Source organism: Rhinolophus ferrumequinum, chromosome 11, assembly GCF_004115265.2.
Source record: "Rhinolophus ferrumequinum isolate MPI-CBG mRhiFer1 chromosome 11, mRhiFer1_v1.p, whole genome shotgun sequence".
NCBI lineage: Eukaryota > Metazoa > Chordata > Mammalia > Chiroptera > Rhinolophidae > Rhinolophus > Rhinolophus ferrumequinum.
In genome coordinates this window covers 7,279,682-7,296,017 of record NC_046294.1, presented here as the reverse complement: position 1 = coordinate 7,296,017, position 16,336 = coordinate 7,279,682, and the positions used below count along the sequence as shown (strand labels likewise).

General features: G+C 57.7%; 2 protein-coding genes across 4 annotated transcripts in view; one reads left to right on the top strand and one right to left on the bottom strand.

The window, feature by feature from the left end:
- Positions 1–16,336, bottom strand: part of MACROD1 (mono-ADP ribosylhydrolase 1) — a 142,140-nt gene that overhangs the window by 80,795 nt on the left and 45,009 nt on the right. The gene's annotated exons all lie outside the window — the stretch shown is intronic.
- Positions 1–16,336, top strand: part of FLRT1 (fibronectin leucine rich transmembrane protein 1) — a 73,380-nt gene that overhangs the window by 49,416 nt on the left and 7,628 nt on the right. The window contains exon 2 of the mRNA XM_033119531.1: positions 10,552–11,468. The gene's annotated coding sequence lies outside the window, so the exon portion shown is untranslated. The remainder of the gene's footprint in view (positions 1–10,551; positions 11,469–16,336) is intronic.

Here is a 16,336-nt window from a genome sequence, read left to right as displayed (position 1 = left end):
CTGTGGGAGCCCAGCGGAGCAGGGCCTGAGACGGGTCCTGTGCCTGAGCTCTCAGGAAGAACCTAAGGGACGCAGGGAGCCGGGAGAGGGCAGGGGACAAACCGAGCGGGAGTCTTGGTCAGGGAAACTCAAGAGCAGAAATCACACTACAGTGGCAGCTCACTGAGGCAGGCAGGGCCCCGCTGCCTGGAGGACAAGGAAGAGGGAAGAGGGTACAAGGGGTGGGGCAGCTGGAGTCCTGGGCAACCAACACTCTCAGTGCCCTGGTAAAGGGGTTCAGGGCCCCCTGGGGCCCCCACCACAGGGTCTCCAGCCTACAGAGCATTAGCCAGCATTTACCCAGCCGCGGAAGGAGCGGGACTGTGATTTGGTTTCATAATTTACGCAGCTGATTTCATCATGTTTCATGTTCTGTCATGTTTCCTGCTGTTACAATTTCATCCTTCCCTCTGGGGGCCTTAGGATGTTAAAGTGGGATGCTGGGGGGGAGGTGGCACCAAGCTAAGCTGTCAGCCCAGCTGGTGAGAGGGGGAGGGCCGAGGAAGGGAGAGGGGTTTCCCAGACAGTTGGGCTGAGGGGCGGAAGCCGGGGGAAGAGGCTTTACTGAGTATGCTTGTCTCCCGGGTTATAGTAGTAACAGCTGACTTGCATGTGTGCAGAGAGTGCCAGCCTGGTCCTTAGGGGCTTCACGTGGTACCTCCTTTGATCCTCACCACAGCCTTCGAGGGCGCTTCCCGAGTGACCCTGATGCACAGAGATAACACACTGGCCCCAGGTAGCAGAGCTTTTGAAGCTGCAGGAGGGGGCTCTGCTCAGACCTCTGACTCCAGGCTCTGAACCAGCTCTTCTTCCTGTAACAGCCCTCCTGACCCTGTGGCCACACCCCAACGCCCAAGGAGGCAGCTGAAACCCCAAGAGGTCAAGGGCTCATCCAAGGTCGTCCATCTCTGAAGTGCTCTCCCGGAGTGCCCTAGCCCTGCACTGACCTCTCAGGCCAAGCCCACGCTCCCACCGCCCGGCCCTCCCTCTATTTCACTGTAACCATAGCTCCATCTGGGGAGGCCCCAGGCTCCGTTTCCTGACAGGAGCTGGGCAGAAACCTAATTTGCAAACAATGGACAGGGGAGAGGTAGCCTGCCTGCCCACTCTTAAGTGGACGACACCCTTCCTTCCGAGGGCCTCAGAATCAATCCTCCCCTGTCAGGGCCTACAGCATGCCCTGGTATATTCAGAAGGCCAGCCTGGGCCCCTGCCACTGCCCCCCATCTACTGGATAATGGGGCTACCCCCTCCTTGGCCGATGTTAGGGGCAGCATGATTGTCCTGGGGTGGCTGGTGGCACCACACATTCTCAAAGCCAGCCGCCCACAGAAGGGCTCCAACTTCCACCCACTGATGCCTCCCCTTTTCTTGTCTTTTCTCTCCGCCTGGCTCTTAAAAAAAATTAAACACGGATGGTTTCATCTTGGGAGAATTAGTATTCCAGGCAGGGCTGGGGGATGTGATCGGAATGTCAAGCCTGGAGCTACAGAGCTTCCAGGGAAGGGAAGAGGTGCTGCTGTGCCTGGCGGGGGCCCTGGGGTGGGGACAGCGGGCTCCAACCCACCGAGGAGCCATGGTGGGCCTCGATGCCATAGGAAGGGTGAGGCTGGGTGTGGCCCAGGGGCTGGCATCAGGTCCAGGACTGGAGGAGGAGGAGGTGTGGGGGTGGCTCTGGCCAGGACATGTGGCTTCCTGTGGCCCTAGCCTAGCCCATTTACCCCATCCATTCTCTCTCTCATTTGGCCCTCACTTGCTGAAGGTGTGTGTACCTACTGTGTGCCAGGCACTGAGCTAGGTGCTGGGATGCAAAGGGCAGGGACACATGTCGCAGTCACAGGGCCACTGCTCGGCACACAGCAGGCACTTACCAAAGACTGGTTAAGCGGATGCGTGGCCATCGTGAGGCATCTCCCAAAGCCTACTTTGAGGAACCGCCAATCCGGGGAGGTTAACAGGTAACCACTGAAGTGAACAGGGTTAAACTGGTGTCTTTGAGGCAGGACTTCTCAGAGCCTTTAGCCTGCTCCTGTGGGAACCTGTGGCGGGAGCTCCAGCCCCCAGCCTCTCCGTCTGAGCATAGCCCGCTAGTCCCTGGCCACCCGGGAGCTGCTGCTGTGGGCACAGAGCCGAGAAGAGAGTGGGTTTGTGTTCGGACCCTGTGGTGGACACACTGTGTGACTTTGGGCAAGATCCTGAGTAGCTCTGTTGCCTCAGGTGGAAAACTGAATGGCAGTAATAGTGTCTGTGGGTTCAGTGTGGTGATACCTCCGACTGAATATGGGGCTGCTGCTGCCGTCGTTGTTGTATTGTCATCCACATCAAGCACTCAGCTCTGTGCCTGGGCCATCGTCAGAACTCAATTGTGTTAGCCGTGGTTGCTGTCACTGCTGCTGACACAGGCCTTGCCCGTAAGAACTGGGGGTGGGGGAGCCCTGAGGAGGAGGCTGGAGATGAGGGGGGGTTGGCCAAAGGAGGTGACAACATGGCTGAATGAGCAGGCCGACGGGAAGGAAGCCTGGGTCATCTAGGCCCCACGTGCTGTGTTCACCTTCATCTGACCTCTCTGCCAAGCGGCCATTCCCCTCTGACCTGCGCGCCCCTGGCAGTGCCAGCCTAGCCCACCTTCGGGCATCTCTGCCTGTTACAGATTTCTTCCTTAACTGAACCCTTCCCAGTATATCCCTCGTGGTCCTCCTAGTTCCTGGGCCTCCCAGGCAGGTCGGTCTTCCCTTTCTGGGTCAACTGTCCAGAAAACCGAGGACAGGGGACCATGCTCTTCCTCGAATAGTCCCACACCTGCTCCATCACTGCCCTGAGCACTTCTCACCCCCCCAAGCCTCCCGCCCTGCAGTGTGGCTGTGCATTTTGTGGGGTCCAGACTGAACAGGGTTCCTGTTTGATCTGACCAGGGCAGAAGCAGGGAGGGGGGCAGGGTGGAGAACACCTCCTTTGATGTGCAGTTTGTCCCTACTTTATGCAGCCTATCCAGCAACAATATGGTTCAGTCAGCCACCTTGCTCTGTAGACACAAGACCAGGCTGATAAAGAGCAGGATCCCAGGAACATTCTAAAGTAGGCTTGGAACAAGGGAGATCAGGGAGGTCTTCCTGGAGGAGGGGACACTTGTCAGCCAGAATTGAATGGCAGGCTCCCGGAGTGAAGACCTTTTGAGTCACCCAATCTGCCCTATCTGACCACAGTGAAACTAGCAGAGCTGTTGGTCCCTTACAACACGGGACAGACTCCAGGCATAGCAGGGAGGGTCACTTTCTAGGAAAAGTGGCTTGGGGAGGCCGACTGCAGAGGCCAGAGACCTGGCAATGCCGGACCTCTAGCTCCTTGTCTACCAGGATCCAGGAAGCCCCCAGCCCCCAGCCCCCATCATGGCCACTGCATTCTTGGCTGTCCCTGGAGGCCATGGGGAGACTGAACCTAAATGGTTCCTTGAGGTCACACCTAGATCAGGGGCTTGGGAATTGCTTTAGCCCAACACACTGTCTGGGCCTGCATCCTAGGGGGCAAGTGCCTGTGTGTCGGTGGTGACAGGTCAGGGGAGCTCCGGGGCCTGCAGCTGACGGGCAAAGCCAGGTCCGTGAGCTCCAGGAGCGAAGGTACCAGGGGCCTCACTAGCCACAGCTTCAAAGAGTCTCATTATTAACAAAAGTGCTCTGCAAATCCTTTCTTCCCCTCCTTCTTTCCTTAAGGCAGGCTCCCAAATGAAAAGGAAAATACACAATGAGTGGCAACAAGGACACCTCAGAGGAAAGCCAGGCATCTGCAGAGATGGAGAAGGCGCATCCGTCCACCCTCGCGTGGGGTGTGGGCTTCCTTTATTTATTTAAAATAGTCTCTCTCTCTTTTTTCCCTTCCTCCCCATTCACCAGGTCTCTCAGGCTGTGCTTTAAGTCCTTTTGAAGTGTTACAACCATTTTCTCCTCTTTCAATTAACAACAAGAACAGGAAGCTAATAGCTTCCTGAGCCACTCACTGTAAATATTAGCAAAGTCTGGCCACGGGGCCCGGGTGTGCAGGGCTGCTCCCGGCCAGAGAGCGTGTTTACGGGAAAGAGGGGAGGGAATGGGAGATTTCCAACACGGAGGCGAAAATCCCTTGGCACGGGCTTGTGTTGGTGCAAGGAAGCCAGAGAGATGGGGGAGCGGGGCAAGAAGGCAACTGTCCCTGGGGGCCAGAGGCTGGCACAGCTGGCGGGAGGGAAGTGGACACTCCTAGAAGGAAGGGCAGGTCCCCCGAGCTGCACCTGGGTAACTTGGAGGACACAGGTGCGTGGCCTGGAATCCCCAGCTTGTGGCTTTGACTGTGGTCAGTGGCAGAGGTCTGAGGAGGATGCGTCTGGAGGGGGTGCTGATGGTCCCCAAGACCCTGGCACCTGCCTGTGTCTGTACGATGTAGGGCTCCTGAAGGAATCTGAGGCTGGGGAGTGGACTGAGGGAAAGGGATGGCGGAGGAGGGGAGCTGACACCCTGTGAGCAGGGCCCCGTGGGAAAGCATGCAGAGCCAGGGCGGCCAGGAGGGAACCAGGTCTTCCGCCCCCAGGCTCCCACTGCCCACTTTAGCTTCAGGTGAGGAACGAGGAACGCATAGCCACCATTCTGTCGGCAAAAGCAGGCCAGTTTCCTGAGAAAGGTATAGCCTTCACTGGTGGCACCAGAATCACCATTACTGACGCCCCTCCCTGGGCTAGACACAGGCCCTCTTGTGCAGGAGCTGAGTGACAGCAGCCCTGCCGGGTGAGGCCCGGCTAGCAGGTGGCCTCCTTCCTGGGAACCAGCTGGCAGGGGCCAAAGCACGAGCAGGCCCGGGCCTGCCACTCCTGCCCCTATCATGTGTGGGCAAGCTCTGGCCACTGTATCCCTCCCTGCGGGCTGAGGGGCAGGCCTGTGGAGGGCTGGGAGCCCCCACACCTCCTCTGTCCCCTCTCAGCGGCAGGGCTACCTGCAGCTGCCTCGAAGCCTGCCCCCTCCAGAGGCTGGGCACCAGCTGCCGCTGGCTGGCCCTGCCCCCTCACCGACTCTAGCAGTTCACCAGGCTCTGGAGTTCGTCCTGCCACCACCCTTGCTGAGAAGAGAGGTCAAAGGCTCGAGAGCACTCGAGGCGCGGGAGGCCTCTCCAGACGCCTGCCCACTCTTCTGTCTCACAGAGGCCCCGGGGCGACCGTGTCCACTTGGCAGCCTTGGCTGCACTGTGGGGGCAGCACCCTAAACTGGTGGAGCCAAGCCTCCGGATCCCCCAGATAGCGCAGGAAGGGACTGCTGGGCCCAGTGGGTGGGCAGATGCCAACAGTTGAGGCAGATTTGGTCCCTGGGCTGCTCAGCCAGCCCAGCACCAGGGGATGGGAGTGAATTCCCAGGCCACCTCCAGATATATGACTGTCCTTGCTCCCCAGGTCCTGGCTCCAACCCACACACGTAGGGAGGGAGAGGAAGAAGGACATCTCGTCATGACAGAAGTCCCACAGTTTTTCCCCTGTTCGAGAAGAGCTGCCCCCTGGGCCCCTGGAGCTATTGGCTGCTCTGCTCTGGGCACTGCCCACCCAGGTTCCCAGTGGTCTGTCTCTGAGGGTGGGTGCTGGCAGTGGCCCAGGCTTACTGGCCCAGCAACACTTGCTCGCACACCCATCCCCAAAAGTCTGGGTTTTGTCAGGAAACAGTTTAATTAGCAGCATGGAGGGTTCACACTGCGCTATGCAGTCTCTCTCGCCTCCTCCCCTTCTCACCCGCCATGCGGGTGCTGTGCTGTGGTGGTGCCAAGCCTGGGGGCCAGAGCGAGTGAGAAGGGGACAGGGGGGCCGTCTCATCTCGTCTCATCTCGCAGTGTAGGAGGGAGGACTGGTGCCTCCAGCACACCCCCTCCAGAGGCCTTCTAGCTGCCCCTGCCCTCGGCACCTAGAACCTACAGCTGTGGTGCTCACGGGAGCACTCAGCCACCCTCTAGCGAGAAAGAGAAAGGGGAGGGGCCCACTCAGCCCCAGGCTTGTCTTTGGGGAGGCCTCGCAGTAGGCCCTTCCCCTCAACCCACTGCTCCCCACCCCCAGCCCTGGCCACTACCCCTGCTCCTGGGGACACTGTCCCAGCCTCCCCTCCCATGTACCCCAGCACCCTCCAGTTCTCCACATGGCAGCCAGTGTGATCTTTCTAAATTGCAGACCTGCTCATGCCCCTCTCTGCCCGGCACGCTTGCTGGCTCCCCAATGCCCTCAGTATGAAGACAGGCCCCTGAGCAGGGCATTCAAAACTCCCCCCAAGGCCAGAATCCCATCTTTCACTTAAGCTCATATCACTGCCTTCCACTAACTCAGAGTTTTGGGACCCCAGCCTTCTCACCGCAGTAAACCTTCCCACCTCTGAGCCTTTGCATATGCTGTTCCCTCAGCCTGAAATGCCCTTCCTGCCCTACTCCCTACTGTGCTGATACTGTTACAGGAACAGTCCACACTCCCAAATGGAAATGCTCTCCCTATGACCCTGGCCCCCAGCCCTCTGCCCCCCAGAGAGAGGGAACATGGCTGTGACAGCCCTCGGGTCCATGCTAGCACGAGAGGAGTGACCCACACACTGCAGTGGGAGAGAAGGAACAGGCCCTGTGGATGGCCATCCTGGTGGGAGGAAGTCAGCAGCCACGGAACAAGCTCCAGGTTTGAGTCACAAAGAGTCTTTTCATCTATAAAGGTCAGATACAGATGCTGACCTCAGCCTGGAAGTCCAAAATGAAAAGAAAACCCTGGGTCTCCTAGCTCTCGCCAGCTTTGACCTGCTTACAATGGTCTAAACTCTGCCCTCTTTGCCTAGGGAGGGGGCGGGCGCGGTGTTCATTTAAAATGCCACTTGGCTAAGTCATCAGCCATAAAGCCCACCTGGTTTCCAGAAGCACACCCCAGGCGTCTGATTAATGACACAGACATAAAAATCCGTCCTAAGAGCCATAGGTTGAAATGAAGCAGGAGGGCTAATTGCTAATATAGAAAATAATATCAGTGAGGAGTGATCTTTCAGTCAGCTAGGAGTTGACACGATGAACAGTGTTTCCACTGCGAGGGGAGCTCTGAGGTCCCAAGGTGGGGCAGTGCCTCTGGAAATGGACAGGGGATCAGGGGAAACCGGCCACACCTGCCCCACTCGAGCTCGCCACTGAGCTCACATGTGACTATCATGACATGGGAGTCTGGAAGACCCCTGAACCCACAGCACAGGCACACCTTGTCCAGGAAGCCCTCTGTGATCCATACCCTCCCCCAGGCTGGACTTTTCGCTCCCATAATGCCCTGTGTGTCTCACACTGTGGCCTCTCCACTGGACCGTGAGCTCCTGAAGGACAGGGGCTCCTCTTTAGATCCCAATGTCTTGCATGGAACTGGGAGCATGACTGGACTCAGTACATTTTCTGGATGGATGGACAGATGGACAGATGGATGGAAAGACGGACAGGTAGATGGATAGAGGGAGGGAAGGAGAGAGGAACGGACGGAGGGAGGGAAGGAGGTACAGATGGACAGGTAGATGGATGGATGGAGAGATGGATGGAGGGAGATAGGAGGAATGAATGGATGGATGACAGCCTGAGAGGGCCTCAGGAGCAACCCAAGGTTTCTCTGTGCAGTGGGCCCAGGGGCCACCTTATGTTCGGTTGACGGTGTGTTTCTGTTGTGCTAAGACTTGGTGATGTGCAAGTAGAAGGGATTGGGCCTGGAGTGGAGGCTCTGGCTGTCACGTGGGTCGTACAACCCTGGATAAGTACCCCCCGTCTCGTGTTACTGCCCCTGCACTGTGGGGATGGTCCTCCCTGCTCTGCCAGCCATAGTGGATTGTCCCAGGGCTCAGGGGAGATGGCACAGCAGAAATGATCTGGAAAAGGATAAAGTACACTGTCCCTTTGTAAATGGCGTATATGTACGGGCAGATCTGGCCAAAACGCAGAGTGGTGTAGAGACGTGGGATCGTACACTTGGCTTTCTTCCCCCCTTTCAAATTTCTTTTAATACAGTTATGATGTTGTTATTTATAACAAAAAGTAAAACCGTGTAAGCATCTCAAGCAGTTACAAATGGAAGCTTTTATTATGTTGACCCAAAAAGTGGTTCTTTGGCACCCAAACACAAAGACCAGACCTGGAGCCTGTGGGAACTGGAAAAGGCGAGGCGAGGTCAGGGTGAGTAGAGGCTGTCTTGTGGGGAGAGTGCCCACAAGCAGTTACTGAACCCTTGGGACCCCACAGATTCATTTCATCCTTGGCCAATTTGACCACATAGAAAGTCCGCATGCCACCACTAACTTCCCTTGCACTGTGTGGTTTCGCCTTACTCGATCCAATCACGTGCCTACCGGCGACTCGATGGCTCTGATGGTAGGTGTTTGCCAAGAGGGCTAATGTACATATTTATTCGTGGACTCAGTGAATGCAGGAGGCTATTGCACTACCCGTTATCATTACGCACCCACACGTGCAAAGACTCACACCTCCCCGAGAGGCAGCCACTCACCCAAGGCAGAAACACTCAAGAAGCCCAGGCCTCAGTGGGGTCTAGGGCATGCAGTGTGCCTGCGGCTCCCAGGAGGCTTTGCAGGACGCCAGGGAAGGCTGCGGCGGCCGGGGGAGACTGGGCAGCGTGGAAGGCAGACCCAGGATGTACAAAGCTAGACTAGCCTGAGCCTTGCTTGGCCCCTGGGTTTCTAAATGAAGAAGCAGAGTAGGGTGTTCACTGAGTGCATTTATTAGGCACCTACTACATGGAAGGCGCTGAGCCTGGCGCTGTCTCCGTGATCAGCCTCAGGCAAGCAGATGCGGCCCCTTCCTTGAACCAGGGAGACAATTCTTTTCAAGATACTGTCACTGCTGTCATGGTTTGTGCGACCACACACAGAGAGACTAAGGCAACTGAATGCAAGAGGTGAGGGGGGATGTTGGACAGACTTTTGCAGGAGGGGAGCAGCTTGGGGCAGGACCCAGCGGGATCCAGCTCGGGGTGTTGGGGGCAGTGATAGGAGACAAGGCCAGTAGAGCGGGCAGGGCCAGGCCTCGTGCGGCCTCGGAGGCCGCCGCAGGAGCGCTGCCCTGAGCCTGAGGGCCGTGGGCAGGGCCTGACGCCAGCAGGATGAAGCTGCCTTCCTGGATCATAATTTCGAAAGCAGAACTCAGGTAGTGTCTCTCTGTCTTGGGGGACCGGCGGCCATGCCTGGCTGGAGCCTCTGGGCTCCCAGGACACTGCTGCCTCTGCCCCCACCCCCGGCGGTATAAAACAATTTCCTCGCCCCAGTCAGGGAAGCAGATGACCTCATTGGAGTCTTTCCATCTCTCGCTTTCATAGAGAAACGACAATTTATAATTGGATGAAATCCCGCGGGTGTAATAGTAATAAGAGCCCATGCTGGAGCCCCGCGTCACCTCTCATGTGGGGGTTCTGCCCTCCTGTCCACCCCCACCCTTCCCAGGGGGCCGCACACCACCTGCCTGTTCACACCTCAACTATTTACCAGGTTCTAGTCACTCTGGACGGATGCCCCCTGGGGCTGGCTGGTTCTTCACCTTCTCTGCTCCTGGGGAAGCTCGTCCCAAGGCCTCCCCGCTGTCCTGCCAACCCCTCGGCCACAGCGGGCACTCCACCTGGCCGCACCTGCCGCTCTTCCTGGAAGCACTCCCCACCAGGCTGCGCACCCAGCGGGCAGTGAGCCCCCAGCCCGGGTGCTGGCCTTATTTAAAACATGCACCCTAACAATCCTTGATTTTATTTGGAACAGCCCCAGACAACAAGCATTTCTCAAACCAGTCACCTTCGGCCCTACAAAGAAAAGTGCCCAGATGCAGCTGAGCCCATCTGGATCCGATTTCAAACCAGAGCTGACACTTTCAGATGTGTAATGAAAGCCCTTTTCCAAAGGGGCTCCTGCAGGGGGAGTACGGACACCGGGACACGGGGCCCTCAACACGCCACACTAATGAGAGGCAATGGAGGGCTCTAGGCAGCCAAGAGCCGGCCCTGCGCCCTGGTCTCTGTGGGAAGGCAGCTGGGGACGTGGAGCGCTGACCCGACCGAGGGTCACAGGAAGGAGGCAGGGACACAGCTCCCCTGGTTCCCTGATGCTCCTGCTTCCCATGGAGGGGAAAGGCAGTGCTTGTTCTGGAAGCCGAGGCCACGGTGGCCCCGTTGGATCTTTTGAATGACATTAGCAAGAGGAGCAGGTGCTGGGGGCACGCGGAGCCAGCTCTGGGCCGGCGCGCGGCCCCTGCAGGGCCAGGAGCTCTCAGAACTTCCTTTTCTGTTCCCAGTCCTCCCACCCCCAGGAGAAGGGGAACCAGGGCACTGCGAGGAAGGGGGCTGCACATGGCCAGCTGTTTGTTATCTGGATTTGAAAAGAGAAGGGAGGTGGCAGAGAATAATGTCAGCCCCCTCCCAGCTCATGGGAAAGTGGCGTCCAAGAAACAGGTTCCAGGGATGGGAGGAGGGGCTACAGCCCAGGCTAATAACCGGGGGCTTAATCACGCGTATTGTTTTGACAGGTGAGGAGGCAGCAGTGGGGGAAAAGGACTCCTTTTTGGACAGACAAGACCGGGGGTGAAGCAGGAATAACCTGTCCCCCCCCTTACCTCCCCAGCAACAAAACCTCTCTACAAACAGGTGCAGCCAAGCGGGACTGAGCCCCTACCACCCCCACCCCAAGCATCTTCCCAAAAAGGGCCTGTGGGGCCTGACAGCTCAGCAGCGCATGTCAGCAGCTCAGCCCCGCGGTGAACATCTGAACTCCTCAGCGGTAATGGACCCCCTCGGTCCCCCCGGAGACGCAGCCTGAGTGGCAGGAATACCGATTCTTTGGAGAGTGGCTCCCTCTCAGCTCTGTCACACAAGAACACTCTCTGTACCGGAGCCCATTCTGCCAAGTGATTTAAAAGGATTAAAGAAAAAAAAGAAACTTGGTAAAGAAAAGGGGGTAAAAGCCACACAGAAGTCTTTCGGAAGAGGAGGTGGCGGCCAACAGACAAAAGGGTGAAAGTTGAAAGAGGGCAGCGAGAGGCCAAGCTCCGGGATGGGCGCCAGGCCATAGGGCATGCCTGGGGAGCGGGGGCCCAGAACACGCTCAGGCCGCGCACAGGAGTCCCGGGGCCGCAGGGGGACGCCTCTGCAGGCCCCATTTGGGCAGAGAGGCCAGCAGTGCGCAAGGCCTGGGGCGCGGAGGATGCTCCACACCCACAGCCACGTCTGACCGAGAGGAACCCAGCAGAGCGAGCACAGGATCCCTTCCCTGCACTTGGGGGCATCCCCAGCGCCTCCCAGCTTCCTAGGTCTGCAGTCTGCACCCTAAGTGCCAAGGCCACTGGCCAGAATGTGAGCACGGCCCAGGCCCCCTTGGACCTGAGCACAGCATCCAGAGCAGTGACCCCAGCAAGACCCAGCAGGCTCCAGAGCTGCAGTGAAGGAGGTAAGGTGGGTGGCGAAGGACTCCAGTGGCAGGAAGGCCCAGGGGCTCCTTGTGCCCAGAGAGGGCATACATGGCTCGAGACAGCTGGGGCCTGCCCTCTTCCCGGGCTGCGTGGCACTGGGGCCTCACGGAACTCCCCAGGTCTGCAGCTCCATCCCATCCACCCCTCACGTGAAATTCAGGCAACTAGAGGCTACTGCTTGCCAAGGGAGGGGTCATTTGCTATGTGGTGGCCCCCAGGCTGCTGGGCTCTACTCCAGGGTGCATGGTCCCAGAGTTTAACGGAGTGGACTTTCACAGAGTAAACTGCTGCACCCCACCCATCCCGCTGGGCCTGTTGTCCTCAGAGGAAGGTCTCACTCTGAGTTATGCGCAAAGGGGTTAGCAGTGAGGTCTTAGGGAGGAAGGACCTTTGGTGACCTCAGCCCTGGCCAGGAGGACTCAGAGTAGGGTTGACCCAAAGCCACCAGCCAAGGCCCTGCTCCTGTTGGCCTTGGGGCATCATCTGTTCTGGCTTCCAGTTCAGCCCTTTTGTTGGTGAGAGTGGCATGTGGGGCCCAGAGAAGGGCAGGGAGTGCCCTAAGGTCACACAGCAGGCCAGGAGTGCTCCCTCTAAGTCAACATTAAAGCAACTGCCAGGGCTGGGTCCACGGAGGGGCAGGGTCCTGCCTGGGGGTGAGGCCCAGTTCTCTCAGGCTCCCCAGAAGCCAGGAGGGAGGGCTTGGGCCTCCCCAAACACAAATCCCAGGCAACGAGGAGCAGAGGCAGTACCCTGGGCCAGGCAGGGAAGCCCCAATTCATTACCAAGATGGAAAATGACACTTCCCTGTGCGCTTCCCCGAGAGGGGGGCTGATTTATGACTGCACCCGGGCTGGGACATTCGTCAGCGCCGCCCGGCATGAACGCGTCTGCAGGGGCACTAATAGCGTGTTATTAGCCACCGGCGTGAAAGATGCCCTGCAGATGGGCTATTTGCTGTTATTTATTAGAAAGGCACCAGCCTGGCAGCAGGGCCCCTGCCCGCTGGCCTCTCCTGTCACTTGTCTCTACTCTCCTCCCAGTCCCTAGAAGAGGTTGAGGGATCATTCCTGGGGCTGAGGCCATGCCGGAGGGAGTAGCCAGTTATGGTTCCCCAGGCTTACACCCGAAATATTCACGGAAAATCTACTCAGTGGCCAGCTCTGCCTCAAAATTGGGCTGTGGGGCCAGTCAGATGTGGGTTGGCGCCCTGGCCCTCCAGTTGTGAGAGGTGTGACCTTGGGCACGTCCCTTCCCCTCCCTGAGTGTGCTCCCCTCTGTGCACTGGGGGCATGGGCTCCACAGGGCAGTGGCCAGCAGGAAAGGACAAGAGGTTGTGAAGGGCCCAGCATACAGAGCTGGGCAGCTGTGCAGGGCCAGAGGGGCTGCAGACCCACTGTTGGGGGGCCCTGCTTCCGCCGGACACTGTCCATCATCACATGCCATGCCAACTTAGGAAAGGGTTTGAGCTCAGTGCCAAGGCCGGAGGAGGCTGGCTGTTCGCTATGCCCTGGGCCAGGCCTTCCTGCTCTGGCCTTGACTTTTTCCTCCTTTATAAAAAGGGGGTGATCTCTGAGATCCTCTCCCTCCCTGAGTCCAGGGGCCTGTGCAGGCTGTACTATCCTGTGCGTTTCTGTGGGGGTGGGAGGGAAGGGACCATCTCTAAGAAAGTGGGGCCAGCCTCTGATGCCTTGGGGAGGTCCTGCAGCTGGGCAGTGCCAGGCTGACTACCCCATAGCAGAGGAGAGGGGTGAGGACAGCAGGGGTCTCACCGGAGTTTGCTACCTCCCAGGCTGGGGAGGCCCCACCGGGCAGCTGAGAGGATCAGGTAAGAGCACTAGACAGTGAGTCCAAGGTCTGGATTTGTGTCCGGCTCCCGCACCACACACTCCACAATTCAGACCCGTCCGTTTGCCTCTCTGGGCCACCGTGGTAAGAGAGCGGGCTCATTGTTACCTCCTGGGGTGGGGCTGAAGGAAGGCCAGCTTCCCTCCTCTCTCCTGCTGCCCAGTCCTGACATTCAGGTTCTGGGGCCTCCCTTTTGGCACATTCATTCATTCATTCATAAAACATGTTTATGAGCACCTCCTGGACCAGGCTCCATGCTAGGCCGATCAACAAGATAGGACATATCGTGACTCCCAGGAGTTTACATTCTAGAGGGAGGGACTGGACACCTGACTCATGGTAAATAAACAGGAGGTTCCCCCAGGAGCAGGGCCTGCTTGTGGAGGATCCCACCCAGCATTGGGCCCCCCCACCCCAGCTCTAAGCCTGTGCTTTATTATAAGTAAGTATCTCCAGCCCCAGTCTTTCCGGGTGACCCTGCTCTCTCGGCCCCTGGCTGCCAGGATCCCGCTGGCTGCTGAGGAGACCAGCAGCGCAGACCTGAGGGGGGACCCCTGCCTACCCTGTTCTCTGGGGCTGTCACCAGCTCCGCAGGTGGTGCCCTTCTTCCTCCCAGCCCCCCAGAATAAAAGTCCTCAGGCCTGTCTGCTACCTTCTGAAATTCCCCAGCCTCTCCTTTTTCCTTCCCAAAAGGAATTAAGCCTCAGCCTAGGCACCGTTGCTAAAAATGCACACAAACGAAAATATCAGGTGTAGAAACATCTTATTAAATAATGCTGGCAGAGAAAGACACAAAATTACACGTGTCTCTCCTCTCACTTCCCCCGTTCCTGGCCCTGAACAGTTTAATATCAAACACTATTATCAATATAATTAACCTCCTAAGACCTGATTTGAAAGTCTTGGTTTTTAAGGTGATTTGCATTCTCTTAAGTCCAGGATATCTGGGCAGCAGGCACCGCCCAGACAGCCTACGCGGGGAGGTGAGATGGAGGTACATTTTTAGTGGATTTGCATACCTGCCTGCAATTACTGCCAGTGATAACTGCTGATGCATAATGCATGCAGCATGAAATTAGAAAAATAATTAACTTTAGGTTTTAAAAGAATCCCCACCCCCACCCCCCACACATTACAAGTTCTCAATGGCACCAGTAGACAGACCAGGAGTAAAGTTGTGTAGCAGGGTTAGAAGGGCCTGAGGGTGGTGGCATGCAGCCCCCAGCTTGTTGCTCTCGCTCTGACAGTCCAGCTCGATGGGATCTGGGGAGGATACCAGGGCAGAGCGCCAGAAGGCCTAGGGTCTCCAACAGGGAGCTGCCTCGACCCAGTTGGCGGATATTTACAGATCTTACTTAGCACCTACTACCACCAGTCAAGTGGGTGTGGTAGCGGAGCCAGGCATGGACTCAGCCTTGTGGAGGGTCAGGGAAAGCTTCATGGAGGGGATGTCTAAGCTGAGGCCTGGGGAGGAGTAGAAGCTGGCCTGGCAAGGCCCAAACAGGGAAGGTTATGTTGATGTCCAAGGAGCGGGAACAGCACGTGCAAAGGCCCAGAGGGAGCATGAGGGAGCGTGGGGCCCCAGGAACCAGGGGTGGGCTGTGTCTCAGAGTTCCAGGAGGCCCAACCCACTCACACCCCCTCCCTGGGCCCGATGCCCTTGATGAGGGAGGGCTGGAACAGGCTGGGGCCACAAAGGGGGGGCCTGGTGCTGCTGGGCCAGCTCTGTGGGGCCCAGATGTAGGGTCAGTACTTCCCCCCTAGCTTAGGGGGAGGGGATGCACAGTGTGAGGTGGGGAGGACCCAGGGTCACAGCTATGGACAAAGAGTCCTGCCAGCAAGCGGCCTGGCCCGCAGGCTCCCAGTCTACCCTGGAGGCACCGCAGGGGCAGAGGAGTGAAGAAGGGGCAGGGGAGTGAAAAAGGGGCCTCGGAGAGCAGAGGAAAGAGACAAGCAGTTAACACAGAACCTAGGCCAATGTGCCTAGAGCAGTTGGAGAATTACAGTAGCTTTTCAACCTCATGCATATGTTATATACAGGTGGCATCTGAAAGGGGGTGCTTCACACATGTTATTTCATTGAATCCTAACTAGTAAGTTCCTCTGTAAGGGGAATTATCGTGACCACATTCATAGCTGAGAAATCTGAAGCTCAGAAAGGGAAAGCAACTTGCTCAAGATCACACAACCTGGAAGTGGCAGAGGCAGGCCTCAAACCCAGGTTTCTCTGTCCTGGAAGATGGCGGGAGCTAGTGACTAACGGAGAATGCCAAAAATGATGCCCCAGGTCCCGTCTCGTCTAACAGGGATCGGGATACCTCCAGTCTGAGCCCCGTCACTGCTCTCCTCCCCCCTTCCCCCACGGCATACCAAGAATCTTGCTGTCAGTCATGGAGCTGACACCATGCTGAAGTCTGCAGGATTCGTGCAACAAGTGACCCCGTAAAAGACGGGCGATTTACCAGGTTTAATTTGACGGCCACATAAACCATCAAACACACAACAAGAGAATAAAAAGCCTGCCTGGCACCCGGGCAATTAATGGGCTCCCCCGGCAAGGCGTGCTCCTCCCCCCCCACCCCAGGCCCTGCCTTGCTTTTCCGGGGCCAGAGGCTCAGCGTTGGAGGCCTTGAGGAAGGGGTGGCAGGGGAGACTTGAGCCAAGATGGATGAGACCCACAGACAGAGGAACGGAAAGGCCTTGGGTCCCTGCCTCCCAAGTGCTTCTTGGTTATCCATCAGGCATCTCTGAAAGGTGCAATTTACACTGTATTATGATGCCAGGGCCTCTGGAGGCTGAGGGCTGTGGCCGTGAGCTGAGCGAGCACCGGGAACTGACGTCCATGCCAGAGAAGGCAGTGGCTGGCCTTGCCTTTGGCCTTCACAAGCCTGCCCCTGCTCAGGGCACTGGCCGGGAAAGGCCGAGCCCAGGGGTCACACACATCTTTGTGCCAGGACTCAGCGTTGACAGACCAAGGAGGGTGTGCCTCTGGCCTTTTGCT